The sequence below is a fragment of the Megascapheus bottae genome, chromosome 15 (assembly GCF_031878675.1).
Source record: "Megascapheus bottae isolate mThoBot1 chromosome 15, mThoBot2.hap1, whole genome shotgun sequence".
NCBI classification, from domain to species: Eukaryota; Metazoa; Chordata; class Mammalia; order Rodentia; family Geomyidae; genus Megascapheus; species Megascapheus bottae.
The window spans coordinates 13,765,095-13,792,747 of NC_143523.1; the positions used below are offsets into that span (position 1 = coordinate 13,765,095).

Sequence of the window (27,653 nt, forward strand, 5' to 3'; positions counted from 1 at the left end):
TGGTAGGCAAGCACTCTATCACTAGACCAAACTCCTGGCCCTCTAACATCAATTTCTTAACTATGCTTCATAAGGAAGAGAGTTATTCTTTTCCTTACTTGGAGCTGATTCAGCAAAGAGACAGACAGCTAAATCAGGTTGAAGATATAAACTGCCAACCTCCAAAGCCTGAGGGCTCTTCACTGTAAACATAGCCCTTTCTTCTGAATTCATGGCTTCACCCAGTTCTTTTAATAGGAAATCTCACAGCTATAAGTGGAGAAGACAGGAAAATGGGAGGCAAATATTGTGTGAATTAATCAAGTCTGGAGGCAGGAAACATTTCTACTATGTTAGATTAAAATTTAGTATTAAGCCAGGCACAACCCCTCATGCTTGTGATCCTAAATTACTCAGGAGACTGAGATCTGAAGATCACAATTTGAAGCCAGCCTAGGTAGGAAAATCAGTGAGACTTCTATTACCATTTAGCTACCAAAAAGTCTAAAGTGAAACTGTGGCTCAAGTGGTAGAGCACCAGCCTTGAGTGGAAAAAAAAAAAAACCTAAGGAAGAATACAGAGCGAGAGCACGAGAGAGCGAGAGCACGAGAGAGAGAGAGAGAGAGAGAGAGAGCGCGCGAGCGCGAGAGAGAGAGCGCGCGCGCACATGGAGGACACTCTGGAGACTCCTGCTTAGCAAACAGCATTCAAAGGCCTCCCTCTAAATACCCTGCCTCATACAAGCTTCCAGAAAGATAGCTGGCACCAGAATAGCAATGGCACTGAGAAGCTGGAACTCTGCTTGGCCCAAGGAAGCTTCACTTTTCGCTCCATACAATGAGACAATCCAGGCATCATTTCCCAACACAGGTGAAGCCCATGCGGACACAGGAAAGCAGAGCACTCACTGTATCCATCGTTATTCCTGGTAACCATGGCAACACACAAAGTTTCCCAGCCTGGCCTGCCATTCAGCAAGCTTGCCCAGGCATGGGCATTTCAGTTGAACCATCTACAAGCCTACCACAAGAAGAGGAGCAATTTCATTTTCAGAAACAACCACACATTTTCCCAGGCCCTCAACTGCTTCATTAATGCTTGCCTTCTTTGGGGAGAAGAAAAATTGACTGAAACATCCATAGTAGTTTTATATGCCGTGAATTGGCAATGTTTTGGAACAAAAAACAAATTTTGCACAAGAGTACTTATGGCATCATTATCGCATTTTCCAAGCCTGGCTACAGTGTGTGCCAGGGACAGAAGGCAGGAGTTATAAAACAGTAGTACCTTTACCAGCAGCAGGCCTAAAACAAGGGGCTTTAGAATAAATCTTAGTCCATGTGCACATTTATGGCAAAACAACCCACATGCAATTACCTTATAAAAGTGTTACAGGTAGGCATACTTATGTAATTTATTTAATGTTCTTTAACATCTATGCTTACTTGGGTTTCATACAATTTATTAAGTTTTCAGTCTAGCCTGCAGAAAAAGGAAAAACAGAAGCAGATGTGGGCCTCCTACCCACATGTAAATAAATGTCCACCAATCTTCTACCAAGACTGCAACTGGCTGCAAAAGGCCTCTGGCTATCACGGGGTTGATCTCTTCCTCTTTTTCCCCAGGAGCGAGAACCCTGACAGTATTAAGATCCTTCCAGACAGCCTCAATCAAATAAGAAGAAAACAAAAATCTCAAGAGAGAAAAAAAAGGTGTCGTCTGAGTCAAAAAGGCACAATCCCCCTTGCAAAGCAAAAAGGCTAGGCCCAGCCAGACTCCACAAGCCCTTGACCATTTCCCCAGGCTGCAATAAACACCTCCCCAGCCCCCCCACCCCCCGCCCGGTGTTCCTCTAGACATGTCTATCCCAGGAATCCTCTAGTCCTACAACTACCTGGGTGATACCTACCCCACATACATGTTCTCATGCAAGCCAGGTACACGTCTCCTCTTCTCCAGGTTTGGCCCTCTGATATTTACCGAAACTCTTGGCAAGGTCCTCCTTTCCAAAATTAAAACTCTTTTTTCACTGCTCTTTCTTTGGCCCCTTTTCCCTCCTATTTCTTTTTCCACCTTCAGGTCCCTTGGAAGAAGAGGCTCTGAATCAGCCAAGAGAGGTCTGGAAGGAAGCAAGTCAGGAAGGATGCAGAAGATGGAAGGTAGAAGAACTGAATAGCAGAATCCAAATCAAGCACACCCGAGCTGGCTCAAACCTGTCATCCGAGCTACTCAGGAGGCAGAGGCTGCCAGGATCAGAGTTTGAGGACAACCCTAGCAAAAGTTGACAAGATACTATCTCAATTCATAAAACGCTCAGCGTAGTGGCACGCACCTGCCCCTGCAGCTACTGGGGAAGAATGAATAGGAGGATTGCCACCCACGATGGTCTAGGCAGACGCTTTCTCAAAAGTAATTACAGCAAAAGAGGGCAGGGCTATGGCTCAGGTAATACAGCACCTATTCAGCATCTCCAAGGCCCTCAGTTCAAATTCCTATTGTCCCCCCTCCCCACATTTCTTTAGTCTTCAGAGCCCAAGCACTTGTCTCCTCCTCTTAGTTTGGCCTCACTCCCCTAGCTGGAGCCATGCCACATCCCACAGCCACTGCAATTTAGAGTGCTCTGTAAAAGATTTAAGCAGGAGGCCCCGGGGATGATACCCAGTACCATAAAAAAGGAAAAATATAAAATAGTTTAAGAAACAGAGGAAACAAGGGACATGCTCTCTGGCCCAACATAAAAGCAACCAAATAGTTTGGTTCAGGGCTCTGAAGCCAATAACTGTCCCAAGGGGAGGTTTACTAGTAAATAAATATAAGCAGTAACCTATCATGAGAAGAGTATTGCTAAGGTTAAATTTATGTCCTCAAACAGGATGACAGTGACTCCAAGGATAGGAGGAACATGCAGATAATTGGCAGGGGCAGTGTCATGGGTGTAGAGCCATGCTTTCAAGTTCACCTTCCTATGATGAGCCCAAGAAAGCTGAGGAGAGACAAAAGTCTACAAACTCTGTGGTAAAGCAGGGCAGACTTGAAGTTCAAGTTCACAGGTCCAGAGTTTACTTAGTTCATTTAGTGAGAAGACATATGCATAGTCCCACAAATGATACGCATGTGTCTTTGTAGACACTGCACAACTATAAACACAGAAATGTTCTTCTTCAGTCACTGAAGAAGTTTACAGGGCATCACTTCCAATTCATCATTCAGTCTTCAGTAGTGAAGCGTTCAGAATGAAAGCCTCGCTCCTTTATTTGAGACCCCAGAGTGTCCTTCTGGCAGGGGATCCCAGGAGGACTGTAACAGGCCACAAAGACCTGACCTCTAGGCCCCACTTCAGTGCCTTCCCTGGATTATACAAATACCTAATGGAACTTTAATTGGGTTCAATTTTTACCTAGATGGCAAAAAACTAAGTCATCTGGCCCAGAAAAACTCAACTTTCTTCAACCATTGTCTGATGTGTCCTCACTTGTCACCCAACATTGGGGGGATGGAGTGGGAAGGTGATGGGGACCAACAATAGGAACACAAAATACCAAGAGAACCACACATGAAAGAAATGTGACCAGAACAACAAGAAAAACTGCACATCCAGGAAACGTCAGTCTAAGTTACCACTGGATTTAACACAGGCCAGAGACATTAAGGAAATTCAGTATGGTCCATTTTCTCAGGTAAGCATCTAGGAAAAGAAACAAGAACTAAACAGGTGCTAATGAGTTCTCAGTCTAGAAGCATTTCAAGATGATGTGGTAAAAGTGAGGGTACAGGGTGGGGGTTTTAGGGGAATCTTTTAGTGCTAGTTCCAACCTTGAACCATGGAAGAAACCAAAAATACTGTTGACCTCTGTTCTTAAACTGTCTACCAAATAGTATCCAACGTATTTCAGCCATGGTGTAACTTCAGACTTCTCCATGCTTCTTTCCTAGCAAGAGTTTAGTATAAGAAAGCTTCTACTAACTTTTTGTTAACAATGAAACACATGTAGAATGACAATACTTATCTTTCTCTTCTTGTTTCTCTGCCCAGGCTTCTTAAGCTCTCTTCACCTTCCAGTCACCAAAGAGACTTGTTGAAAAACATCTTCAAGCTCTTAAGAAGAGATTGAAACTACGGAGATTCTCAAGGGGGCAAACATCATCAACTTTTAGCTCCTCCACAGCTAGTGTGCATGTGAGCTCACAAAACTGGGAATTCCCTTTGCCAAGAAAAAGATCAGAACAGAAAGGTAAAGTTACGGGGAAGGATCTGTCAAAGGGGAAACAGAAAGAAAAGGCACGAACTTAATTCAAGGCCCTTTCCTCTCCATAGGGGAGGCAAATTTCCTAGGTACCACAGCCTTCTCTTTCCTCTAAAGTCTTGACCAACGAAGAAAGTGTGACATATATATAACTCAAACCCTTTCTCACTAATATCTGCAATATTTATTACAAATATACTCATTAGTAGCTGGAACAATTCCTGCTAGAAGGCAATCCACCTTGTTGGCAAAGTTTGGCTATTCTTTCAAATTCAGGAAATGCAACATATGGACAAGAATTGATCTACTGAGCATCCCACGGCAGGATGAGTGGACCTTCACAGTAAATGGCTTGGGAGTCCACTTCATTCTACAGGAACAGCCAGAACCCCCAGAACCCACAGGCTCTCTACAAAATGACCCTCAGTCACAAGCCCTCTCTTAGTAACTGGGGACCATGGCAGTCTGAAATCACCCTCAAGAAACTGGCCTCTAGAAGTCACTTCATTGTCTCTTGAAAGATGTCATAGATCAAGAACTTTCCTGAAGGCTGAGGAGTCAGGGGGATGGGGAGGGGGGAGAGGAGGAAAGGACAAGTTGTGAGTAGGAATTGAATCCTTGAATTATAGTATGGAGGACCATACTTGAAAGCCAGCCTGAGCAGACATATGCTCAAGACTCTTGTCTCTAATCCAAAAAGCTGGAAGTAGAGGTGTGTGGCTCAAGTGGTAGAACACTACCAGTACCAGCAGTAAGCACATACATTCTAGGGGAGAAAAAGGAGAGAAAAAAGGAGCTATTAAAGCTTAGAAAATAAAAAATCTCAAGTCCCTAAAAATCCGTGAGGTCATCACAGAGCTTACTGGAATCTGCCACTCTTAAGGCTTCAGACTTCCCAAACAAGGAAGGTGAACTCTTGCCTTGCCTCCAATTTCTGTAAGAACAGACACAGCCAGGGCTCCCCACAAGTGGCCTGCTCCCCACCTTCATACAGCAGGCCACAGCCAGCCCCAGGTGGGGTGGTGCAGCCAGCCTGGCTGTTCTGAGTAGCACCTGTCTTGGGACACAGCCTGTCTCTTTACAACAATCAGTCCTCTTCCCTATATATTTTTGGGTACCCGGTGATTACATAATGTACCAATTTATGCTTCCACATCTAGAAATGTAGTCTTCTGGGAAAAACATGCTCTTTTCGGTGTGGCCGGGGAGTTTTGCCATGGCTTATAATTTTGGCGAAGGAAGGGACTTCCTGTCTGACAGGAAGCAGGAGCCAAAGCTCACTTTAGCAGCCTTCCCTGTAAGCTTCTGGTTTCAAAATTGGACTGGAAAGAAAGCCTCAAGTTCCCCGACAGATGACTGTCCTTTATCGGGGAGTTAGAGCCCAAGTCTTCCAAGATCATCAACCCGTCCCCTGACCCCTATTTATTGAAAAGAGTTTATCTAACAAGCAACCCAAGTTCACCCAGAAGAAGGGAGCCTGCTGTCTGCTTTTGAAACAGCACAGCCTTTTTAAAGCTTCTGAGGGCATAATTACCAGTTGAGTTTTGAACTTTGCCCAGATAAAGGCTGATACAGCAAGCCTGCTATTTGTTTCTCTAATCAACTAAGTTCAAGTGTGAATAGAACTCTGGGCCTGCTTAGGGCCTCCAAGACAATGTTATTGTTCCTCAATCTTGCAGCACTTAAGGGGGAATTTGACATTTACATTCAAGAAATTTGAATCTTCTTTCTGCTTTTTTCCTTTTAAGTACGAACACTTCATTTTTTATCCTATTTGGGGCATTTTTAAAAATCAAGAATTGCTCGTGATGGAAAATCAGTAAAACCCACTGAAGGGGGAAGGGAAAATGGGGCACTTCCAAAATTCAGTATACAACCAATTTTTAATGTTAAACACCCAAAATTGTAAAAGGAAACTCCCTACACACACACACACACACACACACACACACACACACACATACACACACACACACACAGAAACTCCCTACACCCACACTATAGCCCCCATCCAAAAAATAAATAAATACTTGTGTCACTCCGGATATTGCACTGAAAGACAAATCATTTAGGAGAAAACAAGCTACATTTTTCTTACCACTTACTGACAAGGTTAATAGTTCCTAAATTAAACCATGAGCTTTGGGATGGGGTTCTTCTCTTTTTCCTCTCCAAGCAATGGCTCAGCCAGCTTGGGAGGTAAACAGTTAATATTCCTCTCTCCCCTGCTGCCTAGAAAAAGCAAGCGGAACAATTGAGACATTGTCCAGCAAACAAGACTCCCAGGAACTGACATTTTTGTTTATGTCCCAGTTCTCAGACTGTCAATTTCCACGAGGCATGGTTAAAGCCTGACCCACACCACACAGTCCCTTGGACTTGAGCTGAAAGGGCTCTGCTTCATTTATTTTATTAAAGATTCAGTGTCTGTTTTTGATTCAAAACTCCAACCTTCTCTACCCGACACGCCCCCTCTTGCCTTTTCCCCAGAAAAGTTGCCTCCCAACTTTGAGACAGTGTTGCAATTTCTTGTTAGAATGGACTGCCAAGAAAAGTAACAAAATATTTTTGAATATCAGTGTTTTTGCATAGTTTGGCCAAAAATCCCGCCTCCCTTCCCGCCTGCCTGTGGTGGGGGGGCCTTGAAAGCAGTGATAACTGCCAGTCTTAAAATCAGTCTGCGGAAAGAAAAGACACAGATAAGTAGTCATCTAGAAGTGATATTTTTTAATATATATATATAATTTTTTTATCCACAGATGCCACCGGAAAACCCAAACTTCAGGTTCGAAAACACAGAGGATACATCAATATTTTCCTCCCAACCTATGCCACACTGTCTGACGAATTGCTGGGACCACAGCCCAAAAGCTCCCCTGCCCATCCTGTTTCCCTGTCACTTTCCATCCCCCACCCTCCATGCGTGTGTTTCCCCAGGGCTGGCAACGGTGCTTTCGCAACTTTGGGGCCAGCTCTGACACTTTATCTCAGTGAACAGCGCCACAGCAGCCAGCCTGGCTTCCTGTTTGCGGAGCTGGCAAGGCTTCGAAGATCCATGCACAGCAGCACTGGAATGCGGGAGAGGATGGCATCACCAGGGGCCATATTCTGCTACTGCTGCTGTGAGCACACACACACCTTGCCACGCCGTGCCCACTCCTCCAAACCCGCCTAACTGCATGAAGGTACATCCACAGATCCATGCATGTGTATGTACACACACACACACACACACACACACACACACACACACACACTCCCATATCCCAAACCTGAAACTGACCTAGGAAACAGGACTCTTGGGAAATTGAAATCCACCCTTTCTACTCAAACTGGAGGCACGAAACAGTCCCTTCATTGACTAAGTAACCTAGAAGCCAGAGAGGAGACTGGATCTCCACCCTCGCCCTCACCCCACCCCACCCACCCCCATACACACCCCTTGCTTCAAAGTCCTAGAGTTAGGATGGTCACAATGAATGCGTCAGGGTCCCTTCCCTAAAACACGGTGTGTGAAGCCACATTTTCCAACACACCATCTACACCTTTCTCCTAACCCACTCCTAAAACCACCACTTGGCCATCTTTCCATTGTGCTTCTCTGTGTGGGCTTGAGGGTCCCACCCCTTTTCACCCAGCTTTTCTAAAGGGCCTCTTCAGACTCTTTCAAAGCCTCCCCCCAGCTCCGGGTCGTCAGACTCTGAAATAAATGGTGATACATGTATGGCATAGTTGAATGCAACTAGCCATTCTTTCCTGCTTCCTAAGAGGCAGTCACAAGTTATTACGGAACCAAGGCTGAAAGACAGTCCCCAAGGACCAAGGGTAAGACTGAAACATTTACAGCCACCACCTTCTTCCCCCTTTTAAGGCCATTAATGAACCAGTGGAGGGCACATGGGTACATTAACTCCTTCCTGCCACATTTCTCTGGGCCCCACAGATACCAGTATAGGTGACCACTGAAGATCTGGTAACTCTGCTATTTACATCTCAGCTTGGTCATTGGCTTCTTAGTGCATCCCCATTTGAGCACCACTGCAAATCCTGCCTCCCCCCCCCCAAAAAAAAAGTCCCTTGGTTACCTCCTGTAGGCTTCTGTCACTTATTGAAACTGTATTGTCAATCCTGAAAGCAAGCACAGGAAGTAAGAGATGCTACCACTCGAACATACACTGTCCGCATCTGACTTTGTACCTACAAATGAACTATCTCTTGCCTCTCTGGGCCTCATTTTACTCATCTGTGAAGTGATCGTGGTAACACTTAAGCTCCAAACATATGGCGTGTGGAAGGAGGGAATATCAAGACAATCATCAGTAATTGCTATCGACCAACACTTCTCACAGAGAAGAAAACAAAATAGGCATTGCCTGGGAGTGATCTAGCTGTGAGACATACTTGGAGTAGAAGCTATTGGAGACCTGGGAGATATACCTCCACACATTTCCTGGAGGGGACAGCATCTGGATGCTGGAGACCAGATCCTACTTAAAAGCGTTCAGATTCCCTTTGCTTGCCCATTAGGCGTCCCCTTCTGGCCTGCCCACCCCACCTATGATGAGACTTTTCCAAGTGGCGAATGAATCATGTCAGACGAAAAACCTTTCCAAAAGCATACTTTGTGAGGAGGGGGGAGCAAAAGAAGAACATGCTACAGCACTTTTCATTTATTAATTATGCTATGGATTAGGGATCAAAGTGGTAGAAATCTCAGAGTACTTGAAATAAATGGCTTTTGTGGTTACCTAAATCCTTGGAGTCCCCTGGAATGTAATTCCTTAGGCAAAAGCAGCTTCCCAGACTTCCTGCCTCCTCTCTACTAACACAAGGGAGAGGTTGATTACTCAGCACCAGACCTGCATGCTACAATTACTAGAGCCTTAGCATTTTACTTACATGAAACATGGAACTCTTCCTTCTGAACTGGTCTTCGAAAGATAGATTTTTAGCTTTAACCTCTCAGTCTCAAAAATCAAACCCATTTTTTTCTTCTTTCTGTCCTACACCCTCAACCTTCCCTCCTCCTGGCAATCAGTTTCAAAACTGAAAATAATAGAAAGATGTCAGGACTCAAAGTTCAAGTCAATTTCAAGAAGATATGGTATATTAAGTGGATCAAAATTAAGTTGATCTACCACATTTGTCTCATAAATTATCTAATTTGTTAAAGTTCTGGTTTTCTTATCTTTAAATGAGGGTAGAAATCACTGACCTCAAGAAGAACTGTTGAAAAAAAAGATGAAATTAAACATTGAAAATGTCTGTTTTAGGGCTTAATGGCGGGGGGGGGGGAGGATAGAAGGGACAGTGTGACAATACATGACAGACTGATTTGCAGTCCCTGCATACCCTAATTTTTCATGTAGCCTCTGCATCCAGAGTTTGTATCTTAGGCTGATCCTACTCTAAGTTGTTTGAAAAGATTTTTAGCCAAACACTGGTGGCTACTCAGGAAGCTGAGATCTAAGGATCTAAGTTCAAAGCCAGCCCAGGCACTAAAGTCCTAAAGTCCCTGAGACTCTTATCTCCAATTAACCACCAGAAAATGGAAAGTGGCTCTGTGGCTCAAGTGGTAGAGTGCCAGCCTTGAGCTGGGACACTGCCCAGGCCCAGAGTTCAAGCCCCACAACCAACCCCCCCCCCAAAAAAAAGATTTTTAAATACTAGCTTAAAACCAAACTCCTACCTAAAATACCAACCAAAGAAACCTATGGTCTGTGGTTGTGACTACTCAATAGCAGGTGTTCAATCAGAATCAAGCACTCTTGCACCTGCTCCCAGAATCCAGCTCTACTGAGAAAACACAAAAGGAAAGCATAGAGGGGAATACTAATGACCTTGAAGGTATTAAAATATAAACTTCATTACTTAAAACCCCATCAAAATAAAGCTAATAACTACCACTGACTCGGAGAAACTATCTCCAACATTTATACCTACATCTCCTACTTATGTAAAGAGCTCCCATAAATCAACAAGGGAAGACTATCTGATTCTTTAAAATAAAGGCTTAAATCAAGCAAGTCACTAAGGAAACAAAACATAACAAAATATTCATCCCCACAAATCAAAGAAATGCATTTGGGGACAATGCCATGGAAACAGCCATGAAATTAGCAAAGTCTGACAGGAGTGTTAAAAGATTGGTATGATTGTAAAGCAGATTGGTAATGAGAATAGTAACAGACTCAATGCCCTGGAGAGCTGAACAATATCAATTAAAACCAAACCAAACACACTGTAAGTCCCCCGATTCCTCTACTTGTAGTAAAATCCCAAGAAATTCTTGCATGAGTGCCTAGACACACCTGGCCTAAGGTGGTTACTGTAGCACAATTGGTGATCTTAAAAAAAATTATACGCAACCTAAATATCTATCACAACAGAACTGGAAAACTGGGGTATAGCCATACAATGGAATACTACATAGTAGTTAAGTGGGGGAACTGAATTTAAATGTGCAACATTTATAAATGAATAAAATTCAAACAGCATTGAAGCAATAAGAAGCAAACCATAAAAAAATACAATGTGAGCTTGGGGGTAGAGTCTATAGGATTCTTGGCACAGGTCGAAACTTTCTTAATAAGGACCAAGAATCACAACAAATCAGAGAAAGGCTGGATAAGTGGGACTGCATTAAACTGCAGAGCTTTTGTATGGCAAAGGACATAGCTAGTAAATTAAATAGGAAGCCTACAGAGTGGGAGAAGATCTTCACCAACCAAACAACAGACAAAGGCTTCATATCTAAAATATATCAACAACTCAAAAAATTGAATCACTCCAAAACTAATCTCCAAAGTAACAACCATCCCATTAAAAAATAGGCCAAAGACTTAAAGAGAGTCTTCTCTGAAGAAGAAACAAAAATGGCCTATAGACACATGAAGAAATGCTCCACATCTCTGGTCATAAAAGAAATGCAAATCAAAACAACTCTAAGATTCCACCTCACTCCAGTTAGAATGGCCAGGATCAGGAAAACGAATAATAACAGATGCTGGAGGGGATGTGGCCAGGAGGGATCACTACTACACTGTTGGTGGGAGTGCAAACTCATTCAACCACTATGGAAAGCAGTATGGCAGTGCCTCAAAAGGCTAAACATAGAACTCCCCTATGACCCAGCAATTCCACTACTTGGCATTTACCCAATCATCCAGAAACTAGGGCATACTAAATCCACTAGCACAACAATGTTCATTGCAGCACTATTCACCATAGCAAAGATATGGAACCAACCTAGATGTCCCTCAGTTGATGAGTGGATCAACAAGTTGTGGTATTTGTACACAATGGAATTCTATGCTGCTGTCAGAAAAAACGACATCAACCCATTTGTTAGGAAATGGAAAGACTTAGAAAAAATCATATTAAGTGAAGTAAGCCAGACTCAAAGGAACATAGGCTCAATGGTTTCCCTCATTTGTCATAATCAGTAGAAACCTTGGGCTCTACTAGCAGAGATCTGCAATAGAGCAAAACCTTGATATAAGGCCATAGAGTATGAAGCTAATTGAAAGGGCCTCCAGGATACTGAAACAAAAGCCATATAATGAATGATTGTTGTCCTTAATGTACTATGTTATCTTTCATCTCCTTTGCTGTCTCTTGGGTATCTCATATTGTTACAGTATCTCACTTTGTTATCTGATATATTGAATTTATTTGTATTTGGTTATTTGAAATTTGATAGAGAAGGGGGGAGAACCAAGACGGGAGGGGGGGGGAGTGGGGGGGGGGTGATGGGTACCAAGACATGTGAAGGGGTATCAATGTATGTGAATTAATGCACCTTCTATCTGGCAAATATCATGTAACCCTTTTATTAATTACAATAAAAAAAATTATAAAAAGAATACAATGTGAGCTGGGCACCAGTGGCTCACACCTATAATTCTGGCTTCTCAGGAGACTGAGATCTGATCACAGTTTGATGTCAGCCCAGGCAGGAAAGTCGATGAGACTCCAGTTATCTCCAATTAACCACTAGAAAACCAGACGTGGTACTGCGGTAGAGCGCTCAATAGTCCTGAGCAGAAAAGCTCAAGGACTGCATCCAGGCCCTGAGTTCAAGCCCCTTAACTTCACACACACACACACACACAGAGCTAGATAGACAGACACGAAACCACTTAAAGTTGTGAACCACTGGCATTACTGTAATGCATTGGAGATTCCTGACACAGGGCCTCCATATATATCTATAAAGATCTGAAGTTAGCAAGCACCAATTTTGACACAGGAATTGCTCAAAAGGAAAGATGACAGACTAAGGTGAGGATAAGTGTGTGATTTCTTCTTTTCAACACAGAGCAATTACTGTTATTTTGGATGGTGAGTATGTGAATATATTTGTTATACTATCCTTAAGCCTTTTCCTGTGTTGTTTAAAATTTAAGAACTAGTGCAGACAAGAACACAAGAACACAAGAACACACACACACACACACACACACACACACACACACACACACACACACACACATATATATCAACAGACATACCAACAACAATAGGGAATCCTACCAAAAGCCTCTGTCATACAAGCTGCTAAGGACAGACACGCTAAGGGGGACTGCCAGGCAGGTTAGAAACCTCAGTACTTAGCAAGACTCACATCTAAACAAAAGGCCCAGAGAGTGAGTGTTTACCCCACTACATGGTTGACCATCTGAGGAAATACTCAGCAAAAAGGTTTGGGACTTACCAAAAAGGTTTGTAATTTACCCATAAGCTTGCAGGCACAGGCTAGCAGAGCAGACAGAGGGATAAAGTGGGATGAATGGAAGTCTGGATGGGGATGGGCCTCACTGGTTCTTTTCCTTTTCCTGCTAGGAGTCCACAATGCCTCATGTCCTCAACAGGAACTGACCAGTGGGCCTGGGGTCCAGAGGTAGCCTGAGACACAGGGGTACCCAGAATCTGCCCCGGATTGCCTGGCATGCTCCCATATTGTTGGCAATGTGGTCAGGTGACACCCTCTACCCCCACTGCTCCTCCCAGCCTCTAGATTCTGACTCAAATTCCTATGGTGTGACCTTGTGTACACCATCCTTCCCCAATTATGCCTTGGCTTCTCCATGTGTAAAACACAAGTAACTACAGCAAAGTAGTGAGGTTTGATCCTGACAATTACATATGAAAAGCACAAGTGAGTACCAATGAGTATCCATGGACTCAGCTCTCTCTATATCCCTTTAATTATCAAAAAAAGGGCTTGATATCAGACCTGTCAACAGGAAAATTCTGAGATAAAATCTAATCTTAAAAAGAAAAAGAAATCTAGCAGGGAACAGGTGGCTCATGCCTATAATCAATCCTAGCAACTGAAGATCGAGGTTTGAAGCCAATTGAGGCAGGAAAGTCTGTGAGGTACTTCCCTCCAATTAACCAACAACAACAAAAATAACAAAAAAAAAAAAAAAAACAAACAGAAATGGAACTATGGCTCAGGAGGCAGAGCCCTAGCCTTGAGTGAATATACTAAAAGACAGTGACCCAGCCCTGAGTTCAAGCCCTAGTATCAGCACAAGAAAGAAGGAAAGAAGAGAAGGGAGGGGGGAGGAAGGAGTGTGAGGGGCAAGAGAAGAAAGCTCTGGTCTTCCACCAGAACTCTTACAACAAGGGCCCAGAAAAGATAAGGCAAGCCTTTTAATTTGACTTCTGTTTGAACCTCTGGTTCTAGTGGGCTGAGCCCATACCCTTGCTTCAAATCCTGTGGGTCCTCTTTACCAAATGAAAACCTGTGAAGGAAACTCACACAGGCATGTAGACACCAGAGCACTTCAAGCCCCATCCTACTGCTGGATTCTGAGTGTGGCATTGACCAGTGGGGGAGCTCACTTCCGCCTCCTGGCTAAATGTATTCTGATCACTCATTCCACACTGAAATCCAACATGCAGTAGCTCATCATCAGTCCTTACCACCTCCCCACAGTTTGGATTTTTTTTAAATAAATTATGCTCTGAAACTTAACAATGACATACTTGGCATGAGATCTGTAATGTATCTTGCATTAGGCTCAGAGTGTGCTAAATAAATCAGAAGGAGAGTCAGTACACGTGTACAAAACAACACAATAGATATGAATTTTGGTATGTATGCCAAGGCAGGGGAGAAAACCTGCCCTTTCAAATTAAATGCTCAGGTAACATCACATGCTCAGGTAACATTAAATACTCAGGTAACATCACATGCTCAGAACATTACATACTCAGGTAACATTACATACTCAGGTAATATTACATACTCAGCTAACATGAAAGTCATTGCCCTCTTTAGGATCATTGTGATTTTTGTAATAGAAGATCAGGCAGAAAGAAACCATGTAACTAAGGTTTAATAACTGTCAGCAATGCATGATGGGACAATGGGCGCATTTAAGGTGTAGGATGCAGGTGCCAGGTCATATCCCTAAGCCACACTTGTCACACAGAGTGGAAGTAACAAAGTAGAGACTGCTAAACCACAGCCCATGTCCTAAGCCTAAGTTCACTTCTTGAGCCATCCCATTCCAGGTCTTTTCCCAACACATCATGGAACAAGGGGTTTTTTTGTTTGTTTGTGGTGCTTACACAGGAGACTGAACTCAAGGGCTTGAGCTCTGGCTTAGCTTTTGTGCTCAAGGCTGGTGTTATATTTGGGCCACACCTTCACCTTCAGCATCTTAATTGGGGATAGAGTTTCTAGATTTATCTGCCCTCACTAGCCTTGAACAGCGATCCTCAGATCTCAGCCTCCTACATAGCTAAGATTATCATTGAAGTTTTTAAAGTAGTAAGTAGTTAAAATTCTCTTAAACATACCACTTTCACAAGCCCAAACAGAACTCATAGCTCCAGAAGAGGGCTCATTTCTGACATTTTCCTCTAACGTGTTGGTGCCTAAAGCAGAGGTGGCAGCTGTGTTCTTCCTATTGTTCTTTTTCTTCTTCTTCACCTGTTCATATGTTCTTCTTTCATATTAGAGCGCTGACATACATATATGGCCTCACACTCTGTTCCAATGCATTGCTTCAAGCATACGCTACAGTGTACACTGCCAGGCCCCTGTCTAGGGATCATCACTAAATACCGCACTCAGCTCAAAGGCTTTGAAACAACAGCCTAAGCCTTTTGCACTTGCAGGTGACCTTTTCATATGTAATACATGCTTTAATGCCAAATGGAGGAAACCTTCAACAAAGACTAACGTTGGGTAAATAAGTCAAACAGAGAAGAGTTAGCCATGGTACAGGCAATTTGCCACCAATTATCCATGACAAGAAAACAATGCTTCTAAAATACCAAGAAGTGTTCCCAAGGCACAAAACCAAGAACTTTCAGGGCACTGATGACTATGCTAAGTGGAAGCCAGAGAGACTAAAAATATGAAAACAGGAATTTTATGAAAATACCTAAAGCTCATTTTCAAAATTCCCCATGACCACAGAAGCAAATCATGGAAACTCTTTTTTTCTTTCCCCCCAACACAAGCCTCCCATCACAGATCGTTTGTGGGAGAAGAGGGTACAGTACACATGTCTTCAACTCATTCCACCAACCATTCTTAAAGAGGGTAGGTGTATTCTCCCACTGACCTATTTACATAATGGTAGAAGAGCTGGTGCATACTTTAGTTCTGTGAAAATTCACAAGAAAGAGCAACAACTCCTTGTATTACAAGGCCAAGGCTTAGATGGACTATAGTAGTTAGAAGTCCTTTGGTTGCAAGTGACAGAGAACCAATTCCAACTAGTTAAGGTATTGGCTTCTGAGCAAAGCTGGCTACATACATAGAATTAAATGGTACCATCAAGGCATCGCCCTAATACATTTTAGTGCCTTCAAAGGAGGGGCCTTTGTTGGAGACTGATGGATATGTGCTCACAGAGGTTAGTGTGCACATAGGCATGTGTGCAAATGAAAGGTGTGCCAAACCACAATGAAGACTCTACACAAATGTAGATAACATGCCTGCCCCTTACCCAGTCATGTGAATAGCAGCACCAAATGACAAAGGGAAAGAGTGGTCTGCTGTAGTAAAGGTAATGGGACAGCCATCAGGAAGAAACCTGGTGGAAAGGTGGCTGTCACCTACAGAATCCTCATCTGATTTCAATGTTTGATTTCTTTGGCTGGAAGGACAACAACAAATATTATTAATGCGGGTGTACCAACCATTAGCTCTGCCAAAATGGGATGGAAAGGGGATTGAGGGAGATAGATACTTGGCTATAGTCTCAAAGGGCTAAAGACCCAACAATTCAGTTAGAATCTCCCATTGTGACTCTAGGTTGGGCCTAACTTTAGGAGCTATAGAAAGAGGAGGAATCAGAATGGGCCAATAATAGGTGTTGATAGGGGCCCTTGGGCCACTTGGTCTCTAGGGCACAGAGAATGAATCAGTCCCAAGGCTGCTACACAGTTCCTTCCACCCTCTCTTTCTTCTCTGGCCTGCTGAAAGTTTTTGTGTTCCTCATCCCGGTACCTGAGTAACAGACAGACTCAGAAACATGTAGCTTTTGCCCACGGAGTAGGGAAGACAAGAGGCCTTCACCCCAATGCACTTGGACTCATCTCACTCATGCCTATTAAACAGCCTCATGATACATTTAATCACTGCCCAGATCCACTCACTACATGTTCTTGGACTGGGAAAACATTGCATCACACCCTCCACAGATGTGCTGGAGCCTTGTCGCAGAACGAACACACACACACACACACACACACACACACACACACACACACACACACGGAGTAAACCTGAGGGCCAGGTAGAGCTCATTGGTCCAGATCATTGAAGACATCTGGGTCCTGCTCAGGGTTAAGTGACTGAGACCTTGGCAACATCCTCACCTGGCCTACATAAGCACTGGCCAACACAAAGCTATGAGAATGAACAGAGTTTCCATGTAACTGATCTGGATGTTCTCAGTTCTCAACCCCTGGATGTTCTCCAGTCTCAACCCTGAAATCCTGGAATCTCAAGAGTGCATTTTTCCATCAGGTGACCAAATTGAGAATCTGTCCACAGCTGCTCTGAGCCTCTTACATAAAATTTAAGAGGTATGTCTATGGAAAGATCTATTAAGGTTTCCAAAGACCATCTCTAGTGTGGAATGATCTATACAGATCAAAGGAAGTTGATGTCACTTGCAAAGGTGTAGAAATCAAGGAGATCAGCAAAGACGTCAGGCTACATCCAAGTAGGAGACAAAGGCAGACTGGACTCTAGTGGTGGGGGGAGGGCAGTTTGAAAGGTTATATTCCACTCACACATGGAAGGCCACAGTAAGCTAATGAACTATAAGCCCACAAGATAGGCTAACCGGCTGAAGGGGAATGGGTGAAGAAAAGAGAATCATGAATGCCATCCAAGGTTAGACACATTAGCAACTGTCCATCTTCCTGAAGATGGTGGACACAGGAAGCAATAGGTTTCGAGGTGGGCTGGAAGTCTGTGTGATATGCAGGTGGTGGCTGACCCAGGACACCAATATTCGGTAGTTGGCAGGAACATGGTTCTTCTTGTCTGGTGATTCCTGGGCAACTCAGCCAATTCAGGTATTTCAACCTGACTAATTCAACCTCGACATAACAATGCACTTCTCTGTCTACGGCCCTCCTGGTCTCTCCCTCCTTGTTTCCCAGTAAACTCCAAAAGACAAGTCTAAAGTCCAGCTGTTTTTTGTTGATGTTGTTTTCCATCTATGTTACTGTGTTAAAAGAGACAAAAACATCACCTGCAAATGCAGGTGAAATGAAATATAATATCATCAACATTAGTAAAATAGAACCATTCCCCATAACCAATAACCAAGTCTTGCATTTCCCCATTGGGCACACTCTTAAACCACGACTGGAAAGAGCCAGGAGCTGCCCAGCCTGACTTGCTGGCATTTTGTATAACCATGTTGCACATAAATGCTGCTGCAGCCATTAGACACACTCGGCTGTGAGCTGGAATGTAGAAGTGTGGATTATCAAGTTACTGGCAAACCACACACAATGTCATAACCCAAGACTGTATTCCTCCCTGAAGACATGCCACCACATTAGGTAGAAAGTAGACGCATGGAAATACTCATGCTAAACAAGACACTTGTGAAGCTCCATGCTTAAGAGGTAATCGCACTCATGGCATGCTAAATCAGCAAAAGGACCCTTGCCAAAAACTGGTTTTCTGCTTAATTAAGTTAACACCACACAGTGCAAAGGGAGAAAAACCACAGGCTTAGAGAGCAACCAACTGGCCTTCTTGGCTTCAAGAAACTTACAATCTGGTTCAGAGAAATGAGCAGGCCTAGGAGATAGAGTTAGTCAGCAAAGACAAGAAATGACAAGCAGGATGGAATGGGTGCCAAAAGAACACTTTTGTTTTATTTACAGGAAAGATAAACACAGGCCAAGCCATGAGTTTAGCTCTAAGTAGATCCATGTTAATTTAAAACAGGCTCCTATGCTTGGTAAACACAGCAGGTGCTGAAACAAAAACAATTTCCCAAAGAAAGTTGCAAGCTGGTCCCCTAGGTGGGGAAGAGCTCAGCCAGGAAGGTAGGTTAGGCCTTTTCCAGAGCACTGGGTAGATGCAGTGATAGACAGATTCATTTGCCCCAGAGCTTTCCTAAACCCATTGTAGGAGAGAACTCTTCTCCCCCTTTTCCCCCCAATAATCTTATTAAACAAATGTCAGGACAGGCCAGCCAGGAGCTGCCAAAGACTTCTCCCACTCCCATACACACAACAGGACCCAGCACTGAGAAATAGACCTGAACCGGTGCAGGGCTTCCCTCCATTTACTGTGGCCTCATCTTAAGACATGGGATCCAGGTGGCATCTCTGAATGGTACATGTGTTTGCCCAGAAATCTAGGCAAGTGTCATATACCTCACCAATTCCCACATAACACCAAATAGGTAATATCTCTGCCCAATAAGATGACACTAAGAGAAAGAACCAGGTCAGGTGGTGAATGCCTATAAGCTCAGCACTCAGGAAGCTGAGCCAGGAGGATCAGATAGTTCCCTGTTCAAGGATCATCTGGGCTACGAGGAAAGAAGACTCTGCCTTGGAAAGGAAAGGGAGTGGGGAGGCAAGAGGGGAAGAGAGTGGGAAGTACTAAGCATATTCTGAGGTTTAAGGTACTTTATCATGGTGAATCACTTAAGATAGGTCCTAGTGTGTATACTGACTTTCAAACCTACGTGTGAAAAGGCAAACTCTATGTGCCTTTCTGGAAGCTGAAATGTCTCGGGGAGCAGTGCACGCCTGGGCCTCTGTTCTAGAGCAGGAACAAAAAAAGGATTTCTTTCTCCAAAGAAAGCTGAAGATATTAAGACCTTAGCTTGGTAAGTCTAACTGTCACATATTGAAACCTTTGGGGAAAATAAATTATGGCCATGTATCAAATTAACAATTTTTTTAATTGTGTTCTTGTTTATCATTCTTACTTAAGAATCTGACCCAGGAGAAAGGGGAAATAAAGACTGATCACAAAGTAATAACAATCATCTCATGATTATCCAAAAACCAAAAGACAATATAGGGTCAGAAGCGTGGCCTAGCAGTAGAGTGCCTGCCCAACATGCCCAAAGTCCTGGGTTCCATTCCTTGGTACCACATACACAGAAAAATCTGGAAGTGGTACTGTAGCTAGAGTGGTAGTGTTAGCCTTGAGAAAGCCCAAGGACAGTGCTCAGGTCCTGAGTCCGAGCTCCAGGCCTGGCAATGAATAAATGAACAAGCAAAGACTCAGCAATACAGGACTAAGTAAATTGGGGTGTAATCATATTATGGATCATTATGTGGCCTTTCAAAGAATTTTAACAGCACGGGGATGTACTTATCAAGTACAGTAATTTTTTTAATAAATACTATGCTGGAAATACTGAAAACTGCTATGAGCTCAAGAATATTTTTTAAAAAAAATAGAAATATTATTATATTCTGAGATTAAAAACCCACAAGGAAGTATATCAAATTATTCAATAATGTGATCTCTCTGAGATTATAGTCTATTTTCCAATTGTCTATAATATATTCTATTTTCCAACTGCCTATAATAAACCAAGATTTAGGAATGAAGAACCCCTATACTGGTTTAAAAATTAATTTCAGTTAACTTTGGAGACAGAATGTTTGAGTCAAAACTTAGCCATCCCTGTCAGGCACCAGTGAGTCATGCTTATAATCTTATCTATTCAGGAGGCTGAGACCTGAGGATCATGGTTTGAAGCCAGCCCAGGCAGGAGACTCTTATCTCCAATCAACCATTAAAAAGCCAAAAGTGGAGTTGTGGTTCAAGTGGTAGAGCTTTAGCCTTGAGTACAAAGCTCAAGAATAGTACCCAGGCTTTGCATTCAGGGCCTAGTCTGGCACCAAAAAAAAAAAAATAATAATATGGACAACACCAACAATAATAGTATCGTATCCTTAAATAGCTGAAGATTATCAATCACTGAAAATATAAATCGCAGTCAAGGATAATTCTATAGGATAGACTTGGCAATTGAGGGGATGGTGGGGGAGGGGTTGGGGTAGGATATGCAGGAACTGCCTTGAAATCAAGACACGGCAGCACACTGCACAGAGGCAAGCGCTTTTTGAGAGATTTCGACTCATCTTGAAGGCAGAACTCGGTGAAATCCAGTGTGCCCCAAAAGGAGAAGTTCCATCAGGACACAGATCCTCCAGTTCTTCAAGAGCCCAGCCCATCAGTGAACTACTAAACAGCGGCCTGGGGGTCAGGGGAGAGATGGCATAGGATTTTAAAGCTCTGTAAATGTGGCTCTAGTCTGAAAGGGGCAGCACAGAAGCTATGCCATCCTTCTTGACAGACTACTACTGCACTAGTAACGGTCAGCTGTCATACCGGGAACACAGCCTTCATGCACTTCAGAGTTGCTTTGTAAAGAGAAGGATGCCTTAGACTTTTGATGCCAGATTCTCCTATCCTGGCCCAGGGTCCAGTGTAGAGTATAAATCACAGACTTTCTGGAAAGCACTTTGATTGTGTTCATATGGAAGCCTAGTTCTTCATGTTAGCTACTCCTACTCTCCTTAGAAAAATAACAGTGCTCAGAATCTTGCTTTATATCTTTGACAAAATAGCCACCCTCACCACAGCCCAGTGTGTGAATCAGGAAAGTTCTTACTCAGTTGCTGCCAGGAAACATACACCAAGCGTTCTAGAAAGTCTGGCTGAGTTACAGAGAAGTCCATTAAACAGATACAGTGAATGAATGAAGAAAAGAATCAAGCAAAGTACTCATAGAAGAGGCAGAGAGAAAGCCAGGTGCTGGTGGCTCATGCCTGGAATCCTAGCTTCTCTGGAAGCTGAGATCTAAGGACTATGGTTCAGAGCCAGCCTGGGCAGGAAAGTGTATGAGACTCTCCAATTAGCCACCAGAAAATGACAAGTGGAGCTGTGGCTCAAAGCAGCAGAACACTAATCTTGAGCAAAAAAGCTCAGGCCCACAGGCATGCCAAACAAAACAAAAAAGCAGAGAGTGAAGACAGTTCAGAAAGAATCTTTTAAACAATCAGTACAGGTATCCATATCTGCATGTCATTCAAAATCTACTAACCTCAGCCATCCCTCCCCTCAGCCTCAGGGAAGTACTCTCCTGCTTCCCATTAGGTGTTGATGGGTTCTTTGCAGGAGCCTCAAAGCTCACACTCAGAAATCAAATCCCACCTTTATGTATGATGCCTTTAGAAGCTAGTGGGTCTCCTGAACCACACCTCATGCAGATAATAGGAGGATCCCCTTGCTGCACCCCACTGAAGGTACTGGGCGTTACCACACGTGTTGTGCCTTAGGTGCCCACTTACTTATCTCTTTCTCAGCCATCTTGGCAGAGGATGGTGTGCCCAAGGGGCTGAGTGGCCCTGCATCACCTCCTGTCTCCCACTATATCCAGTTCCTCCTTTGCAGAAAGATGATAATGGGACACCTACAAAGCGTAGGGAACAACGCCTGGCACAATGTACCCACTGATCATTCACTCCAATTGCTCTCAAGATCTGGAAAGCTTTTCAGCACATCAGAAGCACTCACTAAATAACTGGAAGAATGATCAGTGAATTCCATGATCTCAATGAAAATGAAAACTCTGGAAGAAAGTGAATCTTCCGCTCCAAACCTGAGCCCCTTCAAACATTTGTCACTCAGGCACTGCAGTCCTGCAGCCATCATCCTTCCTCAACACCCACATGGAGTTACTCTGTCAGCATGTTGTTGGTCTTTCCCTCAGATCCATCCACATTCACCATCCCTACAAGCAGTGCTTGACCTGAGCCAAACACCAGATCAACACAGTCCACATCTGAGCCAATCTCCCCCACCTGCCTTTCTCCTTCTCTCAAAGCCAATTCTTTCCTTGGAGACTTTCCCACCTGATTTTCCCTCTTCTTTTCTGATCTCCTATTCTCAGGCTTTCTCTTAAACTCCAATCAATACTTCACACTTCATTTTTTAACATACTTTTTTTTAATTTTTAGTTAACATATAACTATATAGACACATTTGGGGTAGTGTATTTCCTTATGTGTGTAAACATGCAAGGCTCAGATCAGGATAACAGCCTCTCTTTTATCTCAAGCATTAATCATTTGTGTTGGGAACATTCATAATCGGGGCACTCAAAGTTATTCCTCCTTTTCCAACTGTACCCCCATTAACTGTCCCCTCTTTAATGCCATTTCACAGGGAACCATCCAGGCCCACCTATCTGCCCAGGTTTTCTTTCTCAGCACCTGGCCCACACAGGTAGGTGCTGCCATGGTTTTTGCTAGTCCTAGCATCTAACACTGAGCCTCCTAGCACCAAGCAGGTCCCGATAAACATGAGGAAGGAAATACAAAACCCTAGGTAATAAAACCAAAGAAGCTATCACATGAATTTACCAATGAAAAGGATGTGCTCAATAGTTTTTTTTTTAATTTTTATTGTTTTTTAATTAATGATGAGTAGATTCCCTGAACCCAAAGGCTCTTCAGGGCCCTAGACTTACATGAAAATGCTCAGCACAGATGGCAGACACACTGTCTGAAGTTCTACTCATCATGCAAGATTTCCTAATTTGCCCACTCTCTTTCAGCACTTAAGTAGTTGCAACAAAAACATCTCCACCTCCACCCATGTCTGGTGCGCTTTCCTCCTCAGGATTCAGCCTGCTTTCTCATCCTACACTCAGATGCTCATTACACAACAAAATACACAAGACGAAGAAATACGAGAAATCCACCCCAAGGTAAGATTCCACACTGACTTCAAAAGGAAACCCCCAAGATAAAATTGTAAGAAATTTTTGAAGCCCTTTTGCTGGTTTGTAAGATACATACGATTCCAAAATACCATCATTTTGGGTCCAGAATCTTTTTTTTTTTTGGCCTGGTACAAAGGAAGTTAAATGAAAGTCTTTGTATAGCAAAGACACGGCAGGGGGGGGGGGGGATCCTGGGAGCAGCTCCTAACCCATAGCTTACCACTGCTGGAGGCAGGCATCTGGCCAGGGCTCACACAAACACTACCGCTCAGCCCAAGCCAGCAGCTTAGCCCTCTTACTGAGAGGGGAAAACAGGAGCAAGAAATTAAAAATATAGATCTCAAAATACCTCAGAGAAAGAAAAATGACTAGTTGTATAATAAATTAGAAAATAGAACAGGGGCCAGGTATGGGTGGCTCATGCCAGTAACCCTAGCTGCTCAGGAGGCTAAGATCCGAGGGTCTTGGTGCAAAGCAGGAAACATCGGTGAGACTCCTATCTTTAATTAACCACCAAAAAAACCTGGAAGTAGAGATGTGGCTCAAGTGGAAGAACTTCAGCCATGAAAGAAAAAAGAAAAAAGAAAAGGCTAAGAGACAGCACCCGGATTCTGAGTTCAATCCCAAGTATTGCCACAGAAAGAAATGGAAAAGGAAGAGAAAAGGGAAATGGAAGCAGAAATGGGAAAAGACAGAAAGATGGAAAGGAGGGAGGGAGGGAGGGAGGGAGGGAGGGAGGGAGGGAGGGAGGGAGGGAGGGAGGGAGGATAGTTGGTGACTTTGAGACTTTGAGAAGGTCAATACATTTGTGGGGACGAAGGTATCATCACAAATTGATTTCCTTGTGTAAATGTTCACTTTTTGGCCTGCTAATCAATGCATCTCTAGGGAATGGTTTCTACTCTCCCTTGAACACAGATGAAGAATCTCCAGATAATAATAAGCAAGATGCTCTATCAGCCACAGGACCTAAATGTGGAAGGTTCCTTATTTTAAATAGTATTAGATAAAGCTGGAGTTATAGCACAGTGGTAGAGAGCTTGCCCAGCATGTACAAGGTTCTGGGTTCCATCCTGAGCACAAGAAATGCATGGATGGAGAGATGAAGAAATATCTACTATTGGATAAACTCCAATTCACTTGCTAAGAACACTCATTCCATACATCCATTTTTAATGACATGGTAACCCACATAACTACATGAAAAAACGCCTATCAGATTAAAATATTCTAAGAAAACACTTCAAATTCCCACGTGAGAATTCTCCCCCAAGCGGGTACTGGAAATGTGATTTTGACCGTAACTGTGGTTGTAGCTTCTAGTGAGGATCCACAAAGCCCGCACACTTCTCTATTTTCAAAGTGAAACATCAGAAATAATTATGAAACTGTTTGACCCAAAAGTTACAATAAATCCACATTTCAGAGAAATAAGGAAGCAATCCTTAGAAGATTATTTTGAAACATGTCTGGTGATACACTGTGAGGTGACAACATTTTAACAGATTTGAAAAACAAAGTGGGAGGAAGAAAAGCCACAGTATGTGGAGATGAGTTGGACATTTGTAGCCAAATCTGAACATAAGCCAGTTCCTCCAGCCAAAAAGTATGGCCAATGATAAGCTATAAAGTAAAGACACAACCTGGGTACAGTGGCTCACGCCTGGAATCCTAGCTACTCAGGAGGCTGAGATCTGAGTATCTCAGTTCAAAGCCAGGCCGGGCACTAAGAAGTCTGTGAGACTCTTATCTCCAATTAATCACCAGGAAACCAGAAGTGGTGCTGTGGCAGTATTCTTGAGCTGAAAAGCTCAGAGAGTGCCCAGGCCAAGAGTTCAAGTCCCATGACCAACAAAAATAAATAAATAATAAAGATACAAACAATGCATGAGCTACATTTTAGAAGCCCCCCCTCCCATTTACAAAAACACACTGTACCTGCTACAGTAAAGTTGGGTTTGATGAATACATTATCCCATGTCCTTGGAAATGAGAATTAAACAATTTCCGACTATAGTCTCCATTTGCCCAAACTTAAAGCTCTACTGATTCTCTTCTCATCTGTTCCTTAAGCTCAGACTCTTTCACAAGCCCATACATAATCTTTACACAATAGCTAGTTAGTTCCTAGGTCCCCAGAACCACAGCTGGAAGTAGACAAGATGGCAGCACAGTTGCTAGTGTGTCTCTTTGGGGTCCAAGCCCCCATCAGAGGAGATGGGCGTACCTAAGGGGTTACCATGGTAACCATAGCATCTCATTAGCCACAGGGAAAAATAGAACCTAAGGAAGAAAATGGAACCTAAGTTCCTACTTTGTCCCCTTAGCCAAAATCCACATTGGCTCTGAATAAAAAATGCTCTGGCATCTCCTCCAGATCATTTGCTTCCATGTGAGAATACTAGGCTTTTTGGACCCAAGTTGTGACTACAGTTCTTATGAGATTTGGAGGGATGAGAAGGGAAAATTCTCTGTGAAATGAGGGGAGGGGCTATGTACACTTAGAACCATGCTAGGGTTTGCCTCTTCATTCCACACTCAGAGAGAGAAAGGCCTCCCGGAGATTCTAAAGGTGATATCCTTTTTCTGTAGCTTAAAAAATATATAACAAAATAATACAAAATAAAATAAAGTCAAACGAAATGAAGAAAGAAGTATGGAAAAGTTACACGGAGCATTTCCAAAAGCAGAGAAAGAAATTTCAAAGCTTGAGGCCAAATTGGGAAGTCCAAAGCAGGAGGGGAAAGCAAGACAGACATAGAGACTTCCTCGCTTTACACTGTAGGACTCCCAGCATGACACACTTGTTTTCAAATCTGTATGTGAAGATTTTTTTAAACATAAATCCAATTTCTAGATGAAATTTGCAGCAGTATCCCCAAGCCAGCAACTTCTTTACACCTCTGTGTTTTCTCACCATAATCCAATTTATAGTCCTACAAGCCAGCCATCAAAATTCCTGGGGCCACAGGGCCCCAGAGAGGAGCAGAAAACTGAATAAAATCTTCACTGTGGCAACTAGCTCAGCGCGTGACTTTGGGCAATTCACTTAAGGCATCTCTGGGCCTCAGTTTCCTTTGTGGAGATCAGGTCAGGCCTCCAATGACCTAAGGTGAACACCTCTAGTTGTAGTCTTGACACTCCCAAAGCATCCTTGAGACTATGAAGTTCCATTTAATGGTGAAGTTGGAGAATGTCTTATTTATACAGTGGGAAGTTAAGACATTTTTACAAATCAGAGCTCAAAATGTGATTTTACAGAAATAAATTATTTTGTGATATACACACATGCAACAGAGGCACAACCCATTAAATAATATATACTCAATTACAGCCAGCTACCAAAGGAGGAGGCAGTTAAGCCTGGAATTTGACACAATGTTATCTGAAGACTTGTTGACTTAAGAAAATTACTGGGCAATTTTGAGAAATGACAAGAAACATAGTCATAAGAGTAACATTTTGTGATACTTAAATGAAAAATACATGAGTTATTTCTTGCTTTGAGTAATTCTACCTGTCATAGATTCATTATAAAAATATGTCTTTCATTAATTATTGCAAAAGTATGAAGTCCAGCTCATGATATAAATACATAGAGGGGAATGAATATTCTAATAAGGCTGAGTTATCTTCTCAAGAGGTTAATTTATAAACTTTCAGAGCCTACAAAATCCTAAGAAAGTACATTAAAAATATATGTCAACACACACTTTATGTTGTAGTCTCTTAGTACTGAAAGCAAACATTCTCCATGTCAATCCCATATACTTTCAAAGTCCTGGCTATATGCCTTAAGTTTAATTTTGTATTTTAATTTTAAGTTCATTTCTCCTCCAGGTTTACCAATCAATCAATCCAGACAAAATTTTCTAATGTTAGTATCAAATGTTACTTTCTAATGACAAACATTAAGAAAAACATTGGGGGTGGAAGGATTCCTCTAATCCAGGACTCTCTATACCTTTTTTTTTTAATATTATCTTTAAGTGCTTATACAAAGAGGTTTCAATTCAACATGTCAATTCATGACTACAATGCATCTTGATCCATCGTTCCCCTCACCATCCCTCCCAACACCCTATTCTAATTCTAGCTCCCTTCCCTAGTCACATATATTTTCTAAATCACTTGGATATTATTTCTCCAAACCATAGAGATCTGTTG

The 27,653-nt window shown here is 42.8% G+C and overlaps 1 protein-coding gene across 44 annotated transcripts in view; it reads right to left on the bottom strand.

The window, feature by feature from the left end:
- The window catches only part of Tcf7l2 (transcription factor 7 like 2), a 202,743-nt gene that overhangs the window by 92,267 nt on the left and 82,823 nt on the right, over positions 1-27,653 (bottom strand). The gene's annotated exons all lie outside the window — the stretch shown is intronic.